The sequence below is a fragment of the Marmota flaviventris genome, chromosome 4 (assembly GCF_047511675.1).
Source record: "Marmota flaviventris isolate mMarFla1 chromosome 4, mMarFla1.hap1, whole genome shotgun sequence".
Lineage (NCBI taxonomy): Eukaryota > Metazoa > Chordata > Mammalia > Rodentia > Sciuridae > Marmota > Marmota flaviventris.
Window position 1 is genome coordinate 46,833,571 of NC_092501.1, and position 22,718 is coordinate 46,856,288.

The 22,718-nt window shown below is 47.4% G+C and overlaps 1 protein-coding gene across 4 annotated transcripts in view; it reads left to right on the top strand.

Annotated features, from left to right (window-relative positions):
• Kcnma1 (potassium calcium-activated channel subfamily M alpha 1) overlaps positions 1 to 22,718 on the top strand; it is a 706,297-nt gene that overhangs the window by 43,672 nt on the left and 639,907 nt on the right. The window lies entirely within an intron of this gene.

Here is a 22,718-nt window from a genome sequence, read left to right on the forward strand (position 1 = left end):
ATCCTCGTCTGTCTGGGCTGCTCACACTCAGGGGCATCTGTGTGTGCTTGGCATCCACCGTCAGTCAATATTTGCTGAGTGAATGGATGGGGCAGCAAACACCCTGGCATTAGTGGAGGGTTTGATGGAAGAGAGAGGAGAAGCTTGATGGGCGCTGGTCTGCACCCTCTTTCCTTGCGGGTTCTGTGATTTCTGAATGCCATGGTGGCATAGGAGCTCCAGCTCGTTCCATTCTACCAATTTTCACTGAGCAAGTGTTTGCTGGGGCTCCTGTGTGGGCAAGGTCGGCGAGGGATGTCACCTGAGAGCCAGGCTCTGGGGATCCAGGAGCACAAGGAGATGTGAGAGAAGGCCCAACATCTGTCTAGTGGTCCAGACTCTCACCCATAGGTCAGTGGTTCCCAAAGTCAGGCCTGCTTCAGAAACACCTGAGGGACACTGTTAAAGCACAGATGGCTGGGTCCCACCTTCACTCTGTCCAGTTTCCTTGCTCTGTGCTTAGGTCTGGGAGCTTGCATTTCCAGTGACTTCCCAGTGGTATTGGTGCAGAAACCCAGCTGATCTAAGAAGCATTGCTCTAGCCATTCAGCAGAGAAATGAGTCATCAGCCAGTGAGCAGGACTCAGGAGGGCTTCCTGGAGGAGGAGGTCAGGATCAGGTGGAGTGGGGTTTACTCTGGTGCCTGTGGGCTTGAATCTGTGTCTAGCCGCTTGCTGCCTGCATTCACTTTGTTGGCTTCTGGCCTCACTTTTGTCCAACCTTCTGGTCCCATGAACAGTGTTGGCAAGGACATTGTTCTGAGCCCCCAGAAAAGGAGGCTGACTAAGACTTTGGAGCTGACCTTGGCTGTCGGGGATGAAGTCACTCAGGCCTGGAGGAGTCCTGTACTGCACACAGCCGTCTTAATGTGTTTATTTGCCTGAGCTTCAGTGGCTGCCTGCTGGCTCTGTTAGAGGTGTTGCTGTTGGGCCCCCGTGGCTCTGTTCCTGTTTTCTCGTCTGGCACCCGCACAGCGGGGACAGATGAGATGCGTGGCCACTGTGGCTTTCTTCCTGGCTCCACGTTCTTGGGGCCAGCACTTGGTCCAGTAGAACACTTGAGTCTCCCTGGAGTGGGACAGAGGCCGAGGGGCTGTTTCCACAAGGAGGTTGTTTTGTGAAGGGGATGAAGCCTTTTGATACATCAACTGCATTCAGACAACACACAGGGACGGTGGGGAGGTTTGCAAATGTGTGCGTTTCAACTTCCTTTAGGGTAGTTTGTTCCCTTAAGTGACATTCAAAAATCGATGTTAGACTTGAGGAGAGTCATCAGGAAGGTGCACCTTGTTTGTGCAGTTGGAAGATTCTGGATGGGAAGTAGTGGGATGCTGAATTGCAGAATGTTGGAGCAAAAGGGGCTGTCGACCTGCTTCTGATTCTGTTTAGTCACATAACCTGGCATCTAGGAAAGCCAAGTGACTTGTCCAGTGATACTTCCCCAACCATCCCTGGCCAGACTGAATTTCTCTGCCTTTTCTCTGGCCTCCAAAATCACTTAATTGAATTTTTATAAGTAGTCATGCATAGTTTTGTTTTACCCACTGAATCAAGGGTCAGCAAATTATAGCCTGCAGGTCAAATGTGGCCCACTACCTGTTTTTTTTTAATATTTTTTAGTTGTTGATGGACCTTTATTTTATTTGCTTATTTATATGTGGTGCTAGGAATCGAACCCAGTGCCTCACACGTATGAGGCAAACGCTCTACCGCTGAGCTACAGCTGTAGCCCCCCACTGCCTGTTTTTATTGGAACACAGCTTGGCTTGATGATGTGTCGTCCAAGTCTGCTTTTGTCCTATAATGCACAAGGGAGTCCTTGTTCCCCAGACTGACTGCTCCGAACAGCCTAAACTATTGACTATCTGATGTCTCACAAAAGAATTTTGCCAGCCCCTGCACTAAGGGGTGAACTCCTTGGCAGCAAGAATGCAGTTTCATTTATCTTTGAGACTTCTGTTCCTTACTCATAGTAGGTGCTCACTAAATAGATGTTGATTAGCTTTGAAATCCCGCTGATTGATTTGTCAAAGATGAGTGCAGCCACCTGACTGTTCTGGTTTCCCCAAATTCATTTCCACTATTTGGCCACCTCGTGCCCCAGTTTTCTATAGAAAGAACATAATATTGTCGGTCTTGCTGAGTTCATTGATCTGTGGTGAGGGTAGAACAGGATATTAAAATATCTTACTAGACTCTTAGGCCTGGCTTCCAATCTCCCGGATAGTTACAACCCAGCATGAGCACTGAGCTCCTATGCCTGAAACTCTGTTTCTCCTCTGCCCCCCCCATTTCATCTGCCACCTGTGCCTTCAGATGAAAGTAGACACTCTGAATCATTTGTGATGCTCCTGACTTTGACCTTGACCTACCTGTCTGCCCTCATCTCTTACTGGTCCAGTGCAACCTTCTGCTGCATCCAGAATTTCTGCATGATGTCCCCGTCAGGGTATGGCACCTTTGCCTGGGACCCAATTTTCCACTGAAAACTTCTTTTCCTTCCATTTCTTGACTTCCTTATGTCTGACCTTGGTGGAGTCCTTTGACCTTGGCCAGCATGGATGACTGATTCACTTACCACTTGGTGTAGTGTTTTATGTCATTAATTTTTAATTCTTGCGACTGGATGTTTGCTAAAAACAGAGGGGCCCACACTGCAGACCCATGGAAATAGAACCTTCCAGGGCAGCATCTAGGCCCCTCTTTGAACTTGCACCTTAGATGTTAGCATTCTGATCAAAGCTCGAAGGACACTAACCTCGAATAGCAGTCTGTTTATCTTTGCATGGGACTCTTGTGTCTCCAAATAAACTATAAACTTCTTGTGGGCAGATCTGGGCTTCATTTGTTTATTTGTTTTATGTTTTCAGAGTAGCACCTATAAATGAAGATAAGGGCAGCGAAATGATTGGCTGGTGAGATTATCTCCCACATTCAGCTGTGCATCTGCTAGGCACCCAGTAAATGTTTGCCTGTTGATCGATATGAGATAGGAAAGTGAAACAGGCTCTGAGGGGTGTCGGCTATTACTGGGGTGGTGGGGGGCAGGCCAGCTGCTGCCTTCTGCCCGTTCTGCTAGAAACATCCTGAGAGCTGCACAGAGCTGAGGCCCGCGTCTACCCCGCTGAGCAGAGCTCACTGGGCAGAATCCCTGGCACTCTCTGCTCTGTTCTTTTCACTTTGATCTTTCTAAGATTATGAGAAAAAGCCTCTTTCTCCCTCCTCTTTTGGCTTCTCCTAATAATGCAGAACCGTAGATGTGCATGCTGCCAGGGAAAGTCTGTTTGGACACTTCAGCATGGAGAGGTGGGTTTAGCTTGTATAATGAGTTTTGCTTTCCCATTTAAAATGCTTGGAGAGAAATACAAATGTTTCATCTCTACCTCGAGAGTTCCACTGCCTGTTTACACAAGTCTGCTGTCTGTGGCCTTAGGAGGACGCGTCTTGCGGGCTGCAGGGTTGTGACGGTGCAGCCTTAGTGTTGAATCTCCAAGCAGAGAAGGTGCTCAGACCTCACAAGGCGGAAGGTGAGAGATTCAGAAGAAAAAAAAAAGTCCAACTGGTGCTTCGTTAGGAATTATGGTGCAAGGTTATTTAGAAAGTGGGGAAATGCATCATTTTATTGAGCAAGGAGAAGAGAACAAAAGAAGATTCTGCAAAGACAATGGAGTCCAGCAATAATAACAGATAAAATAAAAGCAGAGCTAGGAGTGGATACTGAGGACTAACTAAGGAATGCTCCCTACTTCCTTAGACATTTACAGCCATCTAAGGAGAGCAGAGCCCGTGCAGTGGCCAATAACTGCTCTGATATCATGCACATAATAACTTGCGTCTGTTATTTCATTATCAGCACATTTGATGTGGGGGGAAAATGTAGGTTCTAGAACTTACTCTCCTCATCTTCCTTCATGATTCCATTCTATTAATATTAGGCTTAATTATTCTAATTTATTATATTGAGACTTTTTGCTTAATTTGAAAAATTTGGATGGATTTTAGCTTTTTAATAAACAGTAACATCTAATATCTACCGAACAAGGGCCAAGTCATTTAATATCACTGCATCTCCATTTTGTTCAGGAAATGGAACAGAACTTGTTACCTACCTGTAACCAGACTTCTTGTCTGTGCTTCCATGGATGTGGACAGGGGAGGGTGGCCTGGTCAGGACAGGATCCAGGACATGTTCCATGTGGAGCACAAGAGGAGGCTGTCTGGCATGCATCTGTACTGTTTTTCCTCCATCAGCTCCAGCATAGTGAGACTAGCTTAGGAACAGTGGCTGTGTGAACCTGTGTCACAATGATAACATTTGCTCCTCATCCTGCCAATGATCATAGAGAAATGTATTGATCTCCCATCTGATTCAGAAATAGAGATTGCTGTATCCTGATTTTAGAAAGGTGCTGGATGAAAATGGGTACCCTCTATTATTTACAGAGAATTGAAAATGTGTGTTGATCAACATGTTGTTTGACTTGGACCTTCTGTTTTATTGTGATATAACATGTAGGATCAGACTGGCTTCTATTTTTGATAAAAATACAGTTCCTTAAAGGCCAGCCTAGCTTTCTGGTTGCATGAGAAGAGTTTGGGAAAGGAGTTCTGGAGTCTTTCCCTACAGAAACATCACCTCCCGTTGATCACTGTTCTGTTACAGGAGGCTTGGTGTTGAGGATAAAAGCTCAAGCGAGACTGTTGTTGTCCTCATGGGGCTGTGGTCTGATGGGGTGTGCAATACACCCACACAGGAGGGGATTGTTGAAAGGATGAGGATGTGTGTTCTTGGATGCCAGAGAAACTCGAAAACAGGACAGGACAGCTTGTTTTCTGGGGAATCACCAAGCACAGAAACCTACTTAGAAGATGTAACATTTGAGCTTATCCTTGGAGAATATTTAATTTTTAAGCAAACAGTGATGGGGGAAGTGACAGTGGAAAAAGCTGGGTCAAGTGCAGGGCACCTGCAAGGCAGATTAAGGAATATTTTTTTTGAGGTCCTACTATGTGCATAGAGTCCATATAGTGGAAGGAATCCAATTAAGAGCATGGTAGAAAATCAAGTCATGTACTTTGGATGCGTCTTCTTCCTACTTCCAACATTGATTATTGAGTATATGAAATGCCATCTTTGATTATATCAGTTGGTGTCTCTGTGACCATAACCTGATGAAGTCTGTGTCTTACTTGTTCTCACACGAACCATGAGGAGGAAACAGAGACACTTGGAGCTGTAAGAGTGAGATGAGCATTTCCCCCACCAGGATGAGCTTTTTGTCACTAAGCTGGTCACTGTCGTAGTACTCAGATTTGAGATCTTGAAAAATTTTAGCTGTCTGGGCTTTGACGGCCAAACACAGTATTCCAATGTATTGTAATCATCATTTCTTGGGATGAAACTCTCCTGGTGTCACAACCAGGACTCCGATACCATCTGCCTTCTGAGCCAGTGTCCCCATGTAAGAAATGATCTCCACCCAGACTCTGAAAAGTGTGTGTCTGCCAGGACCTGGATTCTAGAGGCCATTTGTGCCCTCATCCATCTTTTTGTGAAGCTGGACCAGTGAGACATTGACCTCATTTCTGATGAGCCTCAGCCTGACCACAGCAGGGCTCACCAGGAGAAAGTCCTGTTAGTGAGTCCAGGGAGCAAAGGTCAAGGCCAGAGAGGAGCTGGGTAGTCAGAGGTCTCAAGAGTCACCATGCTTGTGAGATCCACTTAGGGTTGCCATTAACCCTTGATAGACCCAGGCCTGTGGGTATTTATAGCCAGCAGGTTGGGGACCCATGGCACTGCTGACTGAAGTGGAACTGAGGGAGGTGCTGGAATGATCTTACCTCTCCACAGTTAGCTTTGCCCTGTGCGATGGCAAATGGGATTGGTGGCTGGTTGTAGGTGCAGAAGAATCACAGATGAAGTGGGACCTCCCTGGTGGGCTCCTGCCCCATCCTCTGGGGTTGTGTCTGTTGCTAACCAGTCACTTACTATCAGTGCTGGCTGAAGTTCTCATCTAGAAGCAAATAGGGAACCAAACACCTAGGTGTATACCAAGTCTTCTACCACAGAAGGTGACAATCAGGGCAAGACAAGGCAGAGGTTGCTTGCTGCTGAGCATTTCTTCAAGGCCCTAAACAGAATGTAAAGATCATGATATTAATTGTCGCAATTATTAAGCTCTTAATCTACATATATTGACTTGCTATGTCTCCTAACAGCTGTAGGAGGTAGATATCGTTAGTTTCTGTCTTACAGAGGAGGAAACTGAGGGACAAGGAGGTGAAGTCATTTGTCCCGGCCAATCAGCTAGTGAAGGTCAGAGTCTGGATTTGCACCCAGGCGGACTAGCTCCAGAGTGCATGCGCTGGACTCATTGTCAGTAATGACGTCAATGACCTTGAAGGTGGACCCTGCTTTTGTCTTGGTGGGTATGGCTAGAGAAGGCAGTTCATTTGATCTTGCTGGAGAAATTTCCAGTCTTCTCAACCCCTGGAAAATATGAGACGTGGAACTTCAGAGCTATATCCTGAGGGCATGTCTCCTGGTTCTCTGAATTTTTAAAAAGAGGTTTTACTCTACAGCACGCTTTCTTGTCTGGAGATCAGAGATGGAGGATGGCTTGCAGAATGGGCCCCTGTTCCTGTTCTCTCCTGCCCCTTCTGAAACTCAGATGCTCTTTCAAGTCTCTTGTCATCTGCCACGGCCTGTGGGTGGGTCTATGGTCGGTCAGAGCTGCAGGATGGGGCTGGGCTGGGCTGGGTGTCCTTCAGTTGGCTTGCCCTAGGAAGCATTTCTAGTCAGTCACCTTCCTAAGGTGACTCTGGAGCTGGTAGAGGTGGCCACTTGAGGAGGAATGGCCTCCAGGAGGAGGAAGTAGAGGGAGGCAAGGAGTTGGCCATCAGGACTGGATTGGCCACCAAGTTTTCATCCTGCCTGCATTAGAGGTCCAGATTTGGGTGTCAAACAGAATGTGGCGTCTGTCCTGGCTCGGCATTTTAGAAGCCCGGAATTGAGTAGGCACTTAAATTTAATTTCTGACAGTGTCGTGGTTGGCAGGCCGGAGCTGGTGTCTGAGTGTCTGGATTAACCCTGACGCCACCACTAATGAGGCATGTGATTTTAACCACTTTCCTCTGAGTGGGGTGGGCCACATCATTTGAACAGTTCAGTGATGAGGAAAAAAGAAGGGACCCTTATTCAAAATTTATTAAGAACTTTATGATGGTGAGTGACCAAAGAATGTGAAGCCAAACATGGGATATTTCCAGGCTCAGGACCTGCAAGCTCACACATGTTGTGCTCTAAGCTTAAAGGTACCTACAGCCATGTTTCCAGCTTAAGGGACAGGTCAGCGTTTTGTTCTATGTCCTTGTCTGCTAATAGCTTGGAACTTGTATTTCTTCTGCCACACAAAAAGGTGCCTCTCTGGAGGGAGTAAAAGGCTCTTTTCTATTTGCCTATCTTAGGGACGCGGGAGTGATTCTAGGGGTGGCCCACATGGCTCTGCATTTCCCAAGCTTGGACCAGGGGAGGAGGGCTGGTAGAGATTGCAATTGTTTTTGCTGTGTTCATTTTTTGGCCCTGGGTTTCTGGGGCTGGGACCCAGGACCTTACACATGCTGGGTAAGTGCTGTACCACAAGGCTCCATCCCCAGCCCATACCCGTTTTTCATTTGTTGAATTATGTTGAAGTCGCATTTTATCCCTAAGATTTTAGTATCCCCTCTCTGGAATATAAGGACTCTTTCTTCTATGTGCACAAAGACAGTATTGTAGACCTCGAGGTCCTTTTCAGTGGATAGTTTAGCTAGGTGTGTGTTGAGAGGTGAAGTGATTAGGGTTGATCCACTTTATTAGGATGAGGGACACCTACTCTATTGGCTCTAAGGGGTGAGATGAAAACCACTCCCCAGGGGAGTTTCTACGTCTCCTTTTCTTTGCTGAGGCCTCTTTCTTCTTTTACCTAAAACATTTCAAATCTCCCTTGAGGGGTCTCCCAGCCTCTGAAATGATCACTCCCCTAGCCTCTTCCTCTCCCAGCTGCCAGGGAGGTCTCTGGAAAATGTGACACGGACCTTGTCCTTCCTTTACATGAAGCCTTTCCAAGCCTCCCCATTGCCTGTGCAGCGGTCTGCGGGCCCCAGTCTCTGGATAGCCCATGAGCTGAGAAGGGTTTCTAAATCTTTAAATGGTTGAAAAAAATACTGAAAGAAGAATACTATTTTTTGACTTATGAACATGATGAGAAATTCAAGTTCCAGTGCCCATAAATAAAGTTTTATTGGAACACAGCCATGCACATTCAATTCTGTTTCTTTTATGGCTGCATTCACACTGAGGCGGCTGAGTTGGGTAATTGCAAGAGACCCTTGGAGAAAAATTTGGTGATACCTGAGCTGAGGGAGAAAATAGAGGCTCTTTGGCCTGACATCTAAGTCCCTCTGTCCTTGACATCAGCCTCCCTTCATGTCCCACCCTGGCCTCTCTCCCTCTGTACACCCTTAGGAGATCCCAGCAGCTGTGAGATCCCATGAAGACCAGTTCTCAAGTCTCTGCTCCTTCTTTCTCCATCCTCCCCTCCTTGGCTGGACATCGCTGACTCATCCCTGCAGAAAACACCTGCTCCAGAGACCTTCCTGGTCTCCCTGATTCCCCTTCTAGCTGCTCTGGTTTAGTGACTCCCATTTTGGGGAGACAAAACGGAAAAACAGGGAGAAGCTCACAGACTCCTAGAACTTGGCAGCCAGGCACTCAGCCCAGAGGAAGGAGGGCCAGAGGGCAAGATGGCTCACCTAGTCATCTGATGGGACCGAGTGCCTGGTGCCTGCCCATCACTGTAAATTCAAACACCTCAGAAACGGGCTGTCCCTGTGCGGCTCACCTTGTGGGGAACAAACAGACAACGAGTGCATGTATCAACACACGTATGGGGAATGGGTCTCCGTCCTCACCAGTGCTCTAGATGAGCAGGCATCTGCAGTGTGACACCTGAGTCCCCAGGGAGGCAGTGCACTGGGCACCAGAAGGTCTGGAGAGAGAGGGGAGGTGGGACAACTCCCGTTTCCCCTTTGGCCTGGAGGAGATGGCTCTCCTCCTTGAGCCCGGCGCCAACAGTCTGAGAAGTCACACCCGGCTCTTGAGTCTGAGTGCTCCCTTGGGAGTGGGCCATGTGCTCCTTCAGACCCTTCCGTAGACCAACTGGCTTTGATCCTGACCACAGGGCTTACCCAGTGGCCCTTTTTGTGACATCTGCGAGATGGCTGGGGACTTCCAGGGACTTTGTTGATGACCTGTTTGACCTCTCCAATTCAAGAGACAAAACTGAAATCCAGAACAATGGAGTCCCGTGGTCACTGCTCCAATCAGAGGCAGAGCCAGGACCAGAATCCTGACCTCCTGACCTTTGGGGAATAGGGTCACTCATTGTTTTTTATTTTATTGGGGAATGCTAGGAAACATTCTTCAGAATTGAGAAGGCCACTAAAGCCATGGGAAAACCCTCTGAAGCCACACATCGCCCAAGAGAAAGGCCCACTGACCAGGCGTGCTGTCCCTTTCTAGAAGAGGTCCTCGTGAGAGCCACCAGGGCTTCTCTGCTGCAGATGTTCAGAGGCACTGTCCTAAGCTCCTGGTCTCTAGTCCCACCTGCCTAATTTCACTTCAGTCCTGAGGGAGTCTTGCTAATTATAGCTAGATGGTGACGTGGGATCCAAAAATAGGCTTGGGGGCACCTGTGGGCCATCAGTAGGCATTTACCAACATACCTACTAACAATTTGCCGCTGGGCTGGGCACTGTGGACACAGAAGGCCCCCAGAGGACCTGGACTGCACTCTTCATGTATGTCATCAGTGGAAACCCTTGGGAGCAGTGGGGTGAAGGCACAAGTATAACCTGGAAACTGGACCATCAGAGTTTAAATACTTGCTTCACCACTGACAGGCTGTGAGACTCTGGGAAGTTACTTAACCTCTCTGTTCTCCAGTTTTCTCATCTGCAAAACTAAGGTCTTCATATTATCTAATAAGGATGGCATAAAGATGAAATGTGTGTATTCTTATATATGTATAATTCATGTGTGTGTATATATAAATATGTAATCTAATACCGCCTTTTGTATTAAGTGCAATGAAGTTACTGGCTGTTCTTACTCTCGTATGAAGTGGCGTGAGGAAGGCTTGAATCGCAGCCTGCTCAGGAGTGCATCATTTTTCACTTTGGAAATCCGTGTCTTGAAAGAAGTCAGCGTCTGGGTCCCTCCCATCCCTGGAGCAGGCAGGACTGTGTGGCAGTCAAGACTGCAGGTTCTTGGGCTGGGGCTGGGGCTCAGCGGTAGAGCGCTCGCCTAGCATGTGTGAGGCCCTGGGTTCCATCCTCAGCACCACATAAAAATATGCTACAAGGACACTGCTACATCGATGTTCATAGCAGCACAATTCACAATAGCAAGACTGTGGAACCAACCTAGATGCCCTTCAATAGACGAATGGATAAAAAAATGTGGCATTTATACACAATGGAGTATTACTCTGCATTAAAAAATGACAAAATCATAGAATTTGCAGGGAAATGGATGGCATTAGAGCAGATTATGCTAAGTGAAGCTAGCCAATCCCTAAAAAACAAATGCCAAATGTCTTCTTTGATATAAGGAGAGTAACTAAGATCAGAGTAGGGACGAAGAGCAGGAGAAGAAGATTAACATTTAACAGGGATGAGAGGTGGGAGGGAAAGGGAGAGAGAAGGGAAAATGCATGGAAATGGAAGGAGACCCTCAGGGTTATACAGTGGAGGGGGTAGAGAGAGAGGAGGGGAGGGGAGGGGAGAGGTGGGGAGGGGGGATGGTGGAGGATGGGAAAGGCAGCAGAGCACAACAGACACTAGTATGGCAATATGTAAATCAATGGATGTGTAACTGATGTGATTCTGCAATCTGTGTATGGGGTGAAGGTGGGAGTTCATAACCCACTTGAATCAAAGTGTGGAATATGATATGTCAAGAAATTTGTAATGTTTTGAACAACCAACAATAAAAAATTAAAAAAAAAATAAACAAAATAAAGATTAAAAAAAATAAATGAATAAAATAAAGGTATTGTGTCAGCTACAACTAAAAATGTGGGGAAAAAAAAGAGTGCAGAATCTTCAACTTGGGATTCAGTTTCAACGCCATCACCTCCTGTTTGCCATGCTGCTTCACATCTGTCAGTATCCATTCTTCCTTGGTAAAGCAGGATGCTGTCACGCTGAGCATTTCATGGGGTCCTGGGGGGTCCTGGTGAGGGCGGAGTGAGGTCTTGTTGGCCTGTCAGTGAAGTGTAAGAGCTGAGTGTTATCGTTTAGCGCCCTGGCTCCTGGGAAAGCACACAGGGAAGTGAGTTCCTTACGTCTTGAAAGGTACAGCTGGGATTCCTGCTTCAGGGGAAGCCATATTGGATACTCACTGTGGCCTTGGGGGTGGAACTGTGATACGATGCCGTCGCTCACTGGCCCAAGTGCTAAGTGCTATAAAGATGATACCCTGCTTGATGCAGTAACCCTGCCCTAGAATGGGAAATTGCCAGCTCCTGCGGTCCCCTCCTTTTATGCTCCTCATCCTCTGCCACCAATACCCAATAGTGGGGCTCACCTTCAGTGGGGTCTTTTGCTCTTTACCATCATAGGATCCCCTTGACTAGCTGCTGCAGAGCTGGCCCCCTTGCTCTGTGTTCTGGTGGTGGTGGCAAGAATGAGCTTTAGAGAAATATTTACCCAAAGTAATCCCTTTGCTATGCCACTGCCCGTCTCCCAGGAAGCTGGGCAACAAACACAGAGTTCTGGTCATCATTTCTTGAGGGGACAAGCTGAGCTTTGCAAGGCTAGGATAAGGCAGGATGAGTGGTGGTGGTGTGTCTCTAGTCCTAGTTTCTTCAGTGGCCAGGGTCTAGGGGCTCCTGGGGTAGCCATTAGCTCTGATCCCAAGGTACAAACTGCATGCACAACATGCATCCTGCTTTCAAAAGCCTCCTGGAACACCAGATATGGAAAGTAATCATAAACCTACCTTAGAATCGAGATGATCTGGCACCATTCCTTTTTTTTTTTTTTGATACTGGGAGCAAGACCCTGTCTCAAAATGTTTTGTTTTGAGACAGGGTCTTGCTAAGTTCCTTAGGGTCTCTCTGAATTGCTGAGGCTGGCAATCCTTGTGCTTCAACCTCCTGAATTGCCGGGATTACAGGTGTGTGCCACTGTACCTGGCATCTGGCACCATTCTGAGTATGACCTCATGTGACCCTTGCGGCCACTGGAGGAGCCAGGTGTTGTCATTTCTCCAGTTCTCCATGAGCAGTTGCCACATTGGAGGTCTGCTGTGGTCAATCTCTGCATCTCACAAATGGGGAAGCTAAGGAGGTGCCCAACTGGTCATAGGGAGTGAGTGGCAGATATAAAATGAGTCGCCAGGTCTTAGTTGCTAAAGCAAACCCTGAAAAACAAAGGGTTTAGTAAGATCTCTTCTTGATTTTCAGCCTGGGGTGGCTTTAATTCAGAGTGCCTGGATTCTGTGACACCAGAAAAAATAATTTACTGACTATTTGTGCTAAAAAGATTCAGAGAAAGTCACCTCGCACAGTAAATTTGGAACTTTTTTTAGGACATATGGTACAATATGAAACACACCATACATTGTTCACACAACTGTACATTATATGTACATCTATATTTATACCTACATGTATACATATGCATGCATATACTGTGCTAGATTTTATAGATACACATGCACACGCTTCGCTCACAGAAACAAAAGTTCATGAAACCCACTTAATTCTTGCCATAAAAGCTTGAGGTAGTCTACTTTTTTATTACTACTGGTTTATTATGGAGGGTATTATAAAGGATATGAATGAGTAGCCAAAAGGAGAGGCACAGGAACTTCTAAGAGGTATTCTGTTCCATTTCATTTTATCCTATTCTACATTATTAAAAAAATAGTGCTTGTAACCAATTCAGGGAAGTCATGATCATCCAGTGGGCCAAGGCCTGCTATTTGCAAGCTACTGGAGTGACCCCGCTCTCTCAGGTTGTAGAGGAGGAAGCTGGGGTAGCTCTTAGTCACAAATCTGAGACTAAATGCAACTGCCCTGATTGTGACCCCCAGCCTGTCCCACACCTGTCATTGCACTTGAGGCTTTGCTCAGGGTCTTCCTGGGCCACTTCCTGACCTGCTCTGTGGTTTCCTGCCCATGTTTTCCCTCTTCCTGGGATGCACTGCACACTGTGGCCCCCAGGCCTGGCAGCCCCTCTCTGACCATGGCCCATTCCAGGGCTTCTCTCCCTTCCTGGTCACCATTTTTTGGCTGCCCCTTCTGAGAGCCAGAGCATGGATTTAGAAACTGAGTCCCAAGGAGCACTGGGCTGGTGGATTTAAGTGTAAGGTGTTTTGTTTAAGTGTGAGTGATGACGTACCTACCTGGGTTCACACCATCTTTTTCCCCAAAAAGCTCCTCTTAATGCAGGAATATTCAGAGCTGAATGGTTAGGTGATTAGAGCTGTAACCTAATCAGTCCATCTTAGTTTGAGTGAACCAACTAGGTGGTCGCTAAAAGAGGGTGGAGTATGGCTAGAGGAGGTAGGTCCCTGGGGGGCATGCCATGGAAGGGTGTGTCACCCCCATCCTGATTCCCCACTAAGAGCTGACCAGCTTTCCTCCCCAGGGCCCTTCTCCCATCATGAACTTCCTCATCTTGGGCCCAGAGCAATGGAGTCAGCCATCTATGGGCTGAGACCTCTGAAACTGTGAGCCCCCAATAAACTCTCCCTCCTCTAAGTTGTTCTTGTTGGGTAATTTGGTCACAGTGACACAAAAGCTGACTAAAACACCTCCAAACAGAAAAGTGAACATTTTCATTTAATTCCTGGGCTGGCTAACCTGCCCTGGACTGATGGGAGGCGAATTTATGATTTTCATGTATCCAGCTTAGTGTCATTGTAGAAACATGTGCCATTGTAGAAATGTCATTGTTTTTGATTATGATGTGCAGCTTAAGCCCCATAGAGTCAGTCACCTCATTAATTTCCTAAAATCTGAAACAGTTGGAATTCTACAACACATCTGGTCTGGAAGGTTTCGGGTGAGGGATTGTGGACCTGTAGATACATCTGGAGTGTGTGTGAAAGTGTGTTATCAATTAACCAATGAATTCTTTTTGAGAGGAAATAGTGATAGATGGCAGAAAATATAGAGGATCCCTAGTCAGAAAGGTGCCTGTCAGTGACTATAAGATGAATTTCTGAGGGCTTTCTTGAGGATGCCTTGAGCGATGGCTACTGAGGACTTTGGAAACTAATGATCCCTACTTGCATTAGGTTCTGGGAATATCTGGTTCAAAGGCAGAGGGAAATACAGATGGCGGGGACTGTGGAAGTCGTGCAGAATCCTTGCCTCTCTCCTCTGCTGCTTTAATGTTTCCTCCTGGGTGATGCTGGGGGTGCCCCTTTATCCCAGCTGCTGACTGCGTGCTGATGTGCACTTTCCTTCACTGCCGTCAGCCTGGGGGTCATTACAGCCTCACTGCTGGTTCTTCCCCGCCCCCATAAAGACTTTAAAATCTCAAAGTTTTGAAAATTTCCCCCATAGAGGGCCAGGAGAACTCTTTGGCTCCTAGAACTGGAGAAAGGTGTATCTCCCTTTAAGTTAGACATAGAAAAGGGGCCCAGATCTAGGCCTTGAGAGATGAGATTGTCAGGTTTAAGCCAGGACTGACGTACGCTTGGTCCACACCCAGGGAGCCAGACCTCCATCCTTGGTTCAAAACCATCCCTCCAGGGCAGCCATATCCCAGGAAGCAGGAAGACCTCAGTAGGAGGGCCAGGGAGAGAGGAGGTAGGGGAAGTTTCCTCTTTGGGCTTTGGCTTGGCTCTGTCTGGGAGGATGGAGAAATGTCTCCTATGAAAATGTGTCAGATCTGCTTTGAATGTGTACCCCCTGGGTGACCCTGGCAATTCCAAGCTGTGACATTAAGCTGGTGTGGTTTTGTGTCACTGGCATCCCAGAGAGTCCGTCAGCAGATTCTCTCCGGAGGCACGCACTTGGAGATTCAGTTCTGGACTTTTGTAGGTAAAAACCCAGCCATACAGACCTGAGCCATTCACCCCCAAACCAGATGATCAAGCAAGGGTGAAAATCATCGGAAGCTACAGACAGAAGGGTCAGACTCTGTGAGCTTCAGATACGAGACTGACTGGATCTATGACGCATTCAAAATGTTCAAAAATGAAGTGAAATGAAAATATAATTGAAACTGAAAATACGCTCTTCAGTAATTGACATATGCTTTTACAGGTTATTTTTAGCAGAAACATTATGACAATACGTCTAAATAAAGAAACGTTCAAGACAATATTTTTATTTAAGAGAGAGAGAGAGAGAGACAGAGAGAGAGAGAGAGAGAGAGAGAGAGAGAGAATTTTTTAATATTTATTTTTTAGTTTTTGACAGACACGACATCTTTATTTTTATGTGGTGCTGAGGATCGAACCCAGCGCCCCGTGCATGCCAGGCAAGCGCACTACCACTTGAGCCACATCCCCAGCCCAAGACAATAATTTTTAAAAATTTACAGGATTAAATGTATCATATGGTATTGGAAAAAGAACAGATGTGGGGTCCAGAAATCTAGTTCAGACTTGAGTCCCTTACGGGTTGTACAACCGAGGGTCACCTTGTAGCCTCTGTGGTCCTCAGTTTCCGCTAGCGTAATCGATTCCATGAATTTGCTCTGAGGGTTCAATTAGGTAATTTGTAAGGCTCTTGATTTCTCTTTCCCTTTACTTCCTTTGATTTTGGAGACTAAATATTCTCCCCCACTTCCTTCTTCCTTGCCAAGGGTCCTGTGATTTCTCATTTAATTAAATTAGTTCCTTAGATGAATGTGTTTGTGATTACTCATAGTGCCCCCAGGGACTAGTATTCACTCAAGAGTTCCTTGTGTATATCTGAAAGGCAGTGAGGGAACCTGGCCACTGTAAGGCAGGCCATCAGCCAGAGGGTCAGCCCTGGACAGCCAGGATCTGGCTATGCCTCCCATCCCGGGGTGGTGATGGATGGCAGGTTCTGATTTTAAGAGGGGCCTGAATGTGGTTAACAGGTGACAGACACAGATCTTAGCCGGGCACAGCCTGCAAATTCCAATTAATCTGATCCCAACCCTTGGGAAATCTGCTTTGCATTGAACTTGAACTTCGAGTTAGGGCTCAGGGCCTGATCTGTTACATCGTCCTGCAAGCATCCTGTCCCTGTCCCTGTGGTCAGCTGTCCCATGGCCTGGGCACTGTAGGAGGGGAGGAGGAAATGGGAGGGACTGGGCAGGGGTGCTCAAGGGCAAAAATAGCCACAGGCCAGCCCTTTCTCCTTCCCTGTCAGCTTCTTCCTTCCCCATTCCCCTCTCTCCTCTTCGTTTTCTCTTCATTCTCTTCTTCCTTCACCTTTTTTCTTTCTTTCCCCCTCTTACTTTCCTTATTCTCTGTAGCAGAGAAAGGCAAGAGCATTTCATTTTTCTTTCCAGAAAGTGTGTACAGGGAGAATTTAGAGAAGATGTCTTCTCTGGGCTTGCATGGGCCCAGGACAAGGGTGGACACATAGTGAGTTTTTAGAAGCAGTCAGCTGGAATTGTCCTGGATGTTGGAATAGCTTCCGAACCTTTCCTGGTGCGAATCCATGTTTTGGCAATGGAATTCTCCCCAGGAAGGGGAGCGGGATTCCTAAGCAGTACCCACCTCTGGAGAGGAAGTGGCAGCTTCCTGCCCCCCAGTGATGGGGGCTTAGCCTGCAGGGGATCTTTCTGCCCAGCCCAGCCTTGGAACAGCAGGCCAGGCCTGCGGATGATGTCACTGGCCTTCCGCGGGACAGCTGCAGCCAGCAGCGGGGCACTCCAGGCATGCCAGTGGTAATTGGAAACCTTATTTTCAAATGCCTCCTATAGCATTCATGCATGGTGAGAAGGGCTGCTGCTGGGGACTTTTCAGGTGGCTGCCCTGAGTAGGGTCCCTGGGAGACCAAGAGAATCGGAAGCCAACCTCCATCATCCCTAGGCCAGGGCTCCTGGGGGGTGGGATGGGACATTCCCTAGAGGGCCACAGCTTTCTGTCAAGAGGATTCTGCTTGAATAGGCCTCTGGAGGGCACCGGGGGTGCATTCCTAGGCAGTAATTTCCAAGGTCATTTTCTGCTATTTCATTTAAAAATATTTTCTCCATTTTTACCTAGCATTACTGCCTTATCTTTTCTGTGTGGTAGGTAAAGAGATGAGAAATGAAATGAAGAGGGAAACACAATGATTCTAGGGAAGAGACTATTTCACAGAGGTATGGACATTGCCTTCATGTGTCTGAAGATCTGAGGAGGCAAACAGACATCAGTTTGCCTTGTGTTGTCTGGTGAGAGAATGAGAACCGTGGGGAGAAAATTCCAGTGGGAGGTGACACACACCTGCTGTGGGATAGCCTCATAGCTGGGGGCCTGCCTTGTGGATGTTAGAGAGCTTTTCTGCACTAGGAGATGACCTTGAGCACAGCGGCCATTATGGTTATCAGCTGCTGACCATGGATCCCATGGAGGAACCAAGTGGAACATCACATCAACCTCTGTGATTCTCAAAACCACCTTCTTGGGTGAGAATGGTCACTAACGTCATCTCACAGGTGGGGAAGATGACTCACAGGAGTCCAGTTGTCCAAGGTCACACAGTGGGTAGGTTCACATCCTTCATTGGAACTAAGGCAGTCCACACTAGCTCCCCACCCCCAACTGGTCACCACTAGGGTGTTGTTATTGTTCTTCTTCCTTCTCCTCCTTCTCTTCTTCTTTTTCCTCCTCCTTCTCCTCCATTTCCCTTCCTCCTCCTTCTTCTCCTCCTCCCTCTCTTCCTTCTTCATGGTACTGGGGATGGAACCCAGGGCTAGCACATGCTAGGCAAGTGCTCTACCACTGAGCTACATCCCCAGCCCTGAGATCTGCTCCTGACCCTGTTTCAACTGCAGGTTGAATCCACCCAGCCTTTCATCCATACCCTTTTTTTCTGCTTTCTTCTTACCATGGCCCTAACTGTCATATTAACATGTTACTTCATAAAATTGTTGAACAGATGTACTTAGGGAAAATGTGCTCAGAGGGAAAAAGCTCTTTCCCTGCCCCGTGTCCCTCCCCTGTAAGGAGAGCTTACTATCAGAGTTGTGGTCTAAAAATGGAACAGCTCAGCCTGGCGGGATTCAGGAGGGGGAAGGTGACCACTTGCAAGAGGCTGGTGCTGAGTATAGGGCTGAAGGACTAGGGGACACTTAGGGTCCAGTCTAAGGAGCACAGTCCCCAAGTGTGGCCCTTGATGGAGCTCCCAGAGTGATTGGATTGGGGAGGTGGTGGCTTGCTGGACCTTCTCACCATCTGCCTGAATGATCATACCTGCCTCTTGACCACTGTGCTGACTGGGCTTCACTGTCTTCTCCAGGCTGTGCTGCACGAGGCTGCAGATGAATCTCTCCAAACACTGGTCTCGTGATGTCACTCCCTCTTCTGAGCTCCTCCAGCCCAAGGTCAAGGCTTCTGCCTTTCCTACCTCCCTGTCTATACCCCTACGAGTCCCCACCCTAGGGGCGGTCTGCAGCGTGCCAGCAGCTGCCTTCACAGTGCCCTTGTCTGTGTCTGGGATTTCTGATCCTCCCAGCTTTCCAAGTTCCTCATTGGTTCATTCTCTCATTCACTCAGAGCTTACCTGGGATGGCTCAGATTGATGAAGGGAAGAGGCTGGAGAGACCAGGACATGTGAGCTCCAGGTCCAGGGAATGCATCCTGGATGGGTGCATTCTTCCAGGACACCTCTCCTCATTGCATGTCCTTCTCTGAAGCCCTTGTCTCTGTTCTTCTCTTCTAGATCATTGTTTTCTGGCTGATACAATCTACTTTCTTTTCTTTTTTCCAGTATCTCTTGGATTTTGGCCCCAAGGAACATACCACGTCTCCCAGCATTGCTCCATGAGCCTAATAATAGGAATGAGCATTTATATACTGAACGCTGATTGCAAAGCTGTGATCTCTCTTGCTTCCCGTAGCAACCCTACAGAGTAGGCAGAACAAACGTGAAGAGCCCCGGTTTGTGTAGCAGTGAGTGATTTGCTCACAGGCACACAGTTCTAAGTGGCAGGGTCAGGATGAGGGCCTGGACTTGGTCTGGGAGTGTGTCGCATGTCCTATGGATGGGTGGATGGGTGGAGCCCCAGTGTGGGTCTGCATCCCCAGCCTGCTGTGTGTGAGGGAGGTGATAGGAGAGGATGGAGGGGTGAGAGGGAGACCTCCTGACTCAAATTCTGCTAATTCATTAAAGACAACAGGGGTGAGTGGGGCTGGTTGATTAAAGGGTGATTGTACCCCCTAATTCTTCTCACCCAGGGACTCGGCTGCTTCTGGTTCTCTGTGAGATGAGGGAAAGTTGGTTGAGTGAGGTAAGAAGGAATACAGGGTGGTGTCAGGGTTAGAGCTCAAAAGATGTCTGGGAAGAGAGCCAAGTCTGGGGACAGGTGGCAGTGTGGGGACCCATAAGTTCTCCTTGTAGTAGCATGTTCTCTTGGAAGGGTGGAAGCCAATCAAAAGCATGGCTTCCTTCTTCCCTAAGCAGGAGGAGAAGCTGCGGGACCCACCACCCTGCTTGACGATTTCAGAATTCTGTGCCTTTCTTTAAAGTATTAAATGGAAGTGGGGACAATGCACACATACAGTGTAATCCCAGCTCCCTCTCACCCTGGCTGTTGACTTTCAGCTTTGCAATTACAGCCAAGGTGCTGCCCTGCAAGCACTTGGAAAGCCTGGGTATTTGAAGCTGAGCTGTTTGAACTACCTATGTGCTATTAAAAAAAAAAAAATCTTACCTTGCTTTAACAAGAACAAAGTGTGTTTCTTCAGCCTGGGCATGAATCAAAAATAGTTGAACCTTTTTTTTTTCTTTGCTCAAGTTTAAAAATAAAAAAGTCACCTTTGGGCTGAGATCAAGAATGGAAAATTTCAGGGTATAAGAGTAATATTTTTCCGTCTGTTCTGGGCAAGGGACGATAGGCACTTTAATGGAAATTTGTGTGTGAACGTCAACTGTGAGTCCCACTACTTTGTTGCCTGGTGGCCCCGACACAGTGAAGATGTCCTTGGGGAAAGGCTGCCTCTCACCTCCTGGCACAATTGGATGTGCAGAGCATGGAATTGAATTTCAGCAACCAATTGGAAGGCAGAGAAGGAGGTGACTAAGATTAAGCTGTAACATCTCCGAAGGTGGCCTGTCACATAAAGTGCAGGTTAGTACCTCAAATGATCAATGATGAAAGTTCTAGATTGGGCACTGACAAGCATCCAGAAAGAATGAGGGGCCCAGGGAACTGCACTGGCCAGTGAAAATAAAGATGGGGGACACCTTGGGGTTTTTTATTAAAATGACCTGGGCCTTCCCTGACTGTTGAAGTGCACTTAAAGGATGTTATGGTTAAAGCTGTGTTTGTTTGCGATCCTCTAGTTTTACTGTTCAATATTATTAAGGTATGAAGAAACTGTTTTATGTATGTCAGTTTTACTGTTTCTGACAACAGCTTCCGAGGAAGCATACATTTGTGTAACAGACTGCCTCGGATGGATGTTAATTCTAAATTTAGAAGCCGCCTCCAATGGATGCTGAAATCAGTCACACAAAATTCAGGTGCTTGCTTAAAAAAAAATCTGGATTCCCATCAGGCTGGCATGATCCCTGGTGGAAATTTGGGCAGCTGAGCCTCTCTCTTAGGCTTCTGGGATTTTCAGAGTGTGGAAACTGGCTGTGGACTGGCCCTAGACATGTGGATCAGCAGACATGTATGGATCAGGATCAATGTGGATAGAGGAAGTGCAGACTACCACGAGTCCTGCCACCTGTCTGGATACCTGAAAACCCTGGGTTTGCATCTTGACTCTGCTGCTTTCTATCTGTGTGACCTCGGGCACAATGCTTCATGTGGTAGCCTTGCTCTCCTCCTTGGTAAAAGGAGGGTATTGAATGTTAGGGTCATTTCCTGATCCCAAGTCCTTTAATCAATATACAGAGATTTGAAGTTGAATGGCAAGCTGTAGCCCTCTCTTCCCTGAGCTGCTCTTTGTAGTGGTCAAAATTGATAATTTTGAAAAACCACTACACTGGCTAAGGTAGACATTATTAAGTTCTTTGTGTCTCACCTTACTCTTTCCCTGAAGGCCTCTGAGGCTCACTGTGAGGCAGTTAGGAAAGACTTCACATCCTGGGGGTTCCCAGCCTGGCCTGGGTATCTGTTCTGTAGGTCATGGCGCTGCCTTACCCATTGTTAAGTCTGTTGACCATCTCTCTGGCTTATAGGTAGAGCCTCTGCCTTATATTTTTCTGAGTCTCTCTTTTTTGCACCTGAAAATGGAGCTTGTCACAGACAGTGCAGTGGAGGTCAGTACGTGGGTGGGGTCGAGCCTGGAGTCCCAGCCCTGTCACTTGGGCAAGTCATGTAGCCTAGGTTATGATAGGTTATGGTAAGCTTGATTCATGGCTTGCAATGAGGGGATAATGACAGCACTTATTTTATTGGCCTGGAAATGAGTTAAAATAATACATTTAAGATACTAGAATAGAGTAAGCACTATGGCTGTGTGTGTGTGTGTGTGTGTGTGTGTGTGAGGGAGAGAGAGAGAGAGAGGTATGCACCTGTGTCACTGGGTTTGATTATAATCATTCCTCAGCATTTATGGGGGCTTGGTTCCAGGACCCCTTTCTCATATAGAATCAGCAGGTTTAAGTCCCTGTATAAAATGGTATAGTATTTGTATGTAGCCAACACACACCCTCCCATACATGTCTAGATGACATAATACCTAATACAACGTAAATGCAATGTAAATAGTCGTCACACTATATTGTTCATGTAATAATGGCATTACAGATCCAAATTGTTCTTCCAAATATTTTTCGGTCCTTGGTTGAGCCCGTGCATGCGGCATCTGTAGCTAGCGAAGGCTGACTGCGTCTATCAAGTGCGATAACTTTGTTCTGCACCAAGTGAGATAATGCATGTAAAGCCTCTAGGACGATGCTTGACAAATAGTTTTCAGGGAACGCGAGCTCTTATCTCAGCAGACCCTATTGGGAGAAAATAGTTTTATTTTTGTAGAGTTTGAGTTTGTGTCTCATCCAAGATCTGTGCTATTTCTGACTGGAAAAAAAAAAAGGGTTTTGATACATTACCAGGCAGAGTTTTCTAGCCGCCCCAGTGTCTCACTGACACTCTTGAGCTCCCTCCTTCTTCGAGTAGATGCAGGGGTGGGGGCCTGTGGGGACAGGAAACCTGGCCACAGAGTGAAGTGGCTTTGGGGAGAGCTGTAGTGGAATGCTAGAGGAGGCTCCCTTGGGCCCTCAGCCCCTTGGTTTGGAACTATAGAGGTTTAGAGTGGGGATGTGAGGTGGAGGCTGAGCCAGGCTGTAGGAATGGGAGGCTTTGGATGGGATGTCTCTCTTCAGGGCCTCCTGGCCAGGATCACAAGGTCCGGTGCCAAGGTCCACCCTGCTGGAGAAAAGTCTCAGCAGCTTCTAGAGACCACTCAAGTGCGGCTCTTGGGGGCTGAAGAGCCATCTGATTAGCATCCAGAAACCCGACACGTGTGTTCAGAGCCAGAGC